The following is a 4,086-nucleotide window of genomic DNA, read 5'->3' on the forward strand; positions in this document are numbered from 1 at the left end:
AGCAATTACCATGCCATTTATCGGGGGTGAGTAGGAGAAAATGGAATCGGAAGAAAGAAATACAGTTGCTAAGTGCGAGGACTATATAAAATATTTCATTCATTGATGCGCACATATTTACAAGCATCTTAAAATTCCAATCAGAAAAACAGTTTCAATTTTACTCTACGATTAGCACAGAAGTTTTCCACAAAGTGGTCTCTGCGCAAATGACCCCAGTTGTTTTGCGCCCTAAAACAAAACAAAACAAACAATGAGTACTCTGACCAAATTTTCGCTTGTGATTCGTGTAGTTCCGCATACAATTATATTTGTCATAGTGCCCTCAGAGTTGTAACCTTCAACAATCCTAACATAGTAATGAAGTACACAACATGTTTTAACTATACGGTCAACAAAATCCGCCGTTCATTTTCAACACAACGCCTGAAAACAGAAAACTTTTTTTTTTGAGGTGTCAAGATTTTTGCTGGATAAGGTTTTCACATAGAGCACCTGTCTTGTCAGCCAAATGAAATGCAAATAGAACAGGTGTACCATTATGACAATTTGGAGATGTTTTCGACTCAATGCGAGCTACCTAGATTTTTCCCTCTAGATCAATTGCCGTGAACAAATTTGAATCTCCTTTATGCAGATAACCTCCCGCTTCAATGTATCTGAAACAAATAATTGCTGTCTGCTACATCTTCTAGGACAATCGAAAAGAACTTTTTCTAGTTAAAAACTTCTTGGTATCCTGATGTGTTTCCCATCAATGGCTCGCACACAGTGAGGGAGACTGGCATAATACTTATGACTGATTTACATCTAATCATTAATTGTTGGCTTTTTCGTGAACTCTTTTCCGAGCGTCTCCAATATAGCCACGTTTGTATCACGAATGATACGTGCAATCGAAGAAGCGACAAGTAGAAACTCAAAGTGAAGTAAAAAAAAATGAGTTTCCTAAAAAATTGTAATCGGTGTCTTATCATGTATGGGATCATCATCATGATCATCATCATTTTCTTTGGGCCTTTGTCCCAATTCAACGCTGGTTCGGCCTTGTTATTATCGATTTGGCGATGTTAGTGTCGGAGGGTGGCCAGATGCCCTTCCTGTCGTCACCTCATACCCACTGCCACGGAATTACTGTACCCCAGCTGCCTGCGTCTAGTGTAAACTATGAAATAGTGCGAACGTTTTCAAATGTCTGCGTGTCGTGTAACTGAGGCGGAACATGGGGATCAGCCCGGTATTGACCTAATGGGATGTGGAGAACCGCCTAAAAACCACATCCAGGCTGGCCGGCACACCGGCCCTCGTCGTTAATCCGCTGGGCGGATTCGATCCGGTGCCGGCGCGCCTACCCGAGTCCAGGGAGCAGCGCATTAGCACTCTCGGTTTACCTGGCGGGTCATTATCATGTACGGTATATAAATTTTATTTTGGATAAGGAGATACAGAAACGTTGGAAAAGTTTATAGGTTCCTATCTGGAACCTTAAAATTGCAGGAAGGCAGAAGTAGAGATGCTTATTATGTTTTCAGCTAAAAAATGAGTTACTGATATATATTAAAAATTTATAGTGTATGTTACATTACTTTTAAGCACTGCAGTAAAGAAAAAAATGTTTTCAGGATTACAGGAAGCAGTGAAGATGCAGTTCCAATAGTTGACGAAATTGTGCCGTCAGCAAATTTTTCAGCAGCACCTTTGGGACTCCGAGACAATTGAGAAAAAGTAAGTGTGCTCCGGACGCCGTTTCCGAGTTGCGAGCGCAAAATCAAGCGGCCCATCAGGTACAATTAGTGTCAGCAGTTCTCACAGCGTAGACGATAGCGCATAAGAGTGTCGCAAGAGAGCGATACAAAAATTGGACATGGAACGGTAGTTATGATGGAATTCGAGCCAGAGGCATGACAATCTTATGCGCTATCGTCTACGCTGTGAGAACTACTGACACTAATTGTACCTGACGGGCCGCTTGATTTTGCGCTCGCAACTCGGAAACGGCGTCCGGAGCACACTTCCTTTTTCTCAATTGTCTCGGAGTCCCAAAGGGGCAGCTAAAAACTTGCTGACGGCACAATTTCGTCAACTATTGGAACTGCATCTTCACTGCTTCCTGTAATCCCGAAAACATTTTTTTTCTATACTGCAGGGTGTACCAAGAAATTTTAATACGAAATCTAATAAACAGGGACAGCAGTTAGCCACAGCCGGTCTGCAGGTGGAGATCCCTGCAGTCTTACGCTCTAAGGGACAGAGACTGACTCCTGAGGCCCTGACAACAGGAGGAGGGGGTAGTGTCTCTGGTCAGCCAGGGTGCAAGTACACAATCGACCTACAGTGTTCTGCCGGGTTCCATTTTGGCGGCCCCCGCAAATTTTTTCTACGATTTGTAGGTGACCAGTGCACGAAGCATGGGTCCATCTAAAACGCTAAAATAATGAATCTTGGGAAGTGCAGCGCTTCGCAAGTAAATGACCGTTTTACTATCAGGTCAAAGTGCACCTTGGAAAGCGCACTGTACTCAGCCCATTGATTTCTCGGAAGGAAGATGGTGTGGGGAACAGTTTAAACCGTTGCTTACTTCCTGCCGTCCTGAAGGAAATAACGCTGTAAGCAAGCTTGCGACAGCATGCGCTACCTACCTACACTACTGGCCATTACAATTGCTACACCAAGAATAAATGCAGATGATAAACGGGTATTCATTGGACAAGTATATTATACTATAATTGACATGTGATTACATTTTCACGCAATTTGGTTGCATAGATCCTGAGAAATCAGTACTCAGAACAATCACCTCTGGCCGTAATAACGGCCTTGATACGCCTGGGCATTGAGTCAGACAGAGCTCGGATGGCGTGTACAGGTACAGCCGCCCATGCAGCTTCAACACGATACCACAGTTCATCAAGAGTAGTGACTGGCGTATTGTGACGAGCCAGTTGCTCGGCCACCATTGACCAGACGATTTCAATTGCTGAGAGATCTGTAGAATATGGTGGCCAGGCCAGCAGTCGAATATTTTCTGTATCCAGAAAGGCCCGTACAGGACCTGCAACATGCGGTCGTGCATTATCCTGCTGAAATGTAGGATTTCGTAGGGATCGAATGAAGGGTAGAGCCACAGGTCGTAACACATCTGAAATGTAACGTCCACTGTTCACAGTGCCGTCAGTGCGAACAAGAGGTGACCGAGACGTGTAACGAATGGCACCCCATACCATCACGCCGGGTGATACGCTAGTATGGCAATGACGAATACACGCTTCCAATGTGCGTTCACACGATGTCACCAAACACGGATGCAAGCATCATGATGCTGTAAACAGAACCTGGATTCATCCGAAAAAATGAATTTTTGCCATTCGTGCTCCCAGGTTCGTCGTTCAGTACACCATCGCAGCCGCTCCTGTCTGTGATGCAGCGTGAAGGGTAACCGCAGCCATGGTCTCCGAGCTGATAGTCCATGCTGCGGCAACGTCGTCGAACTGTTCGTTGCGATGGTTGTTGTCTTGCAAACGTCCCCATCTGCTGACTCAGGGATCGAGACTTGGTTGCACGATCCGTTACAGCCATGCGGATAAGATGACTGTCATCTCGATTGCTAGTGATACGAGGCCGTTGGGATCCAGCACGGCGTTCCGTATTACCCTCCTGAACCCACCGATTCCATATTCTGCTAACAGTCATTGGATCTCGACCAACGCGAGCAGCAATGTCGCGTTACGATAAACCGGAATCGTGATAAACTACAATCCGACGTTTATCAAAGTCGGAAACGTGATGGTACGCATTTCTCCTCCTTACACGAGGCATCACAACAACGCTTCACCAGGCAACGCCGGTCAACTGCTGTTTGTGTTTGAGAAATCGGTTGGAAACCTTCCTCATGTCCGCACGTTGTAGGTGTCGCCACCGGCGCCAACCTTGTGTGAATGCTCTGAAAAGCTAATCATTTGCATATCACAGCATCTTCTTCGTGTCGGTTAAATTTCGCGTCTGTAGCACGCCGTCTCCGGGGTGTAGCAATTTTAATGGCCAGTAGTGTAGTAATCTTAAAAAACGCCGCGCATAAGAACGAGATTC

The sequence above is a fragment of the Schistocerca serialis genome, chromosome 2 (assembly GCF_023864345.2).
Source record: "Schistocerca serialis cubense isolate TAMUIC-IGC-003099 chromosome 2, iqSchSeri2.2, whole genome shotgun sequence".
Taxonomy (NCBI): Eukaryota; Metazoa; Arthropoda; class Insecta; order Orthoptera; family Acrididae; genus Schistocerca; species Schistocerca serialis.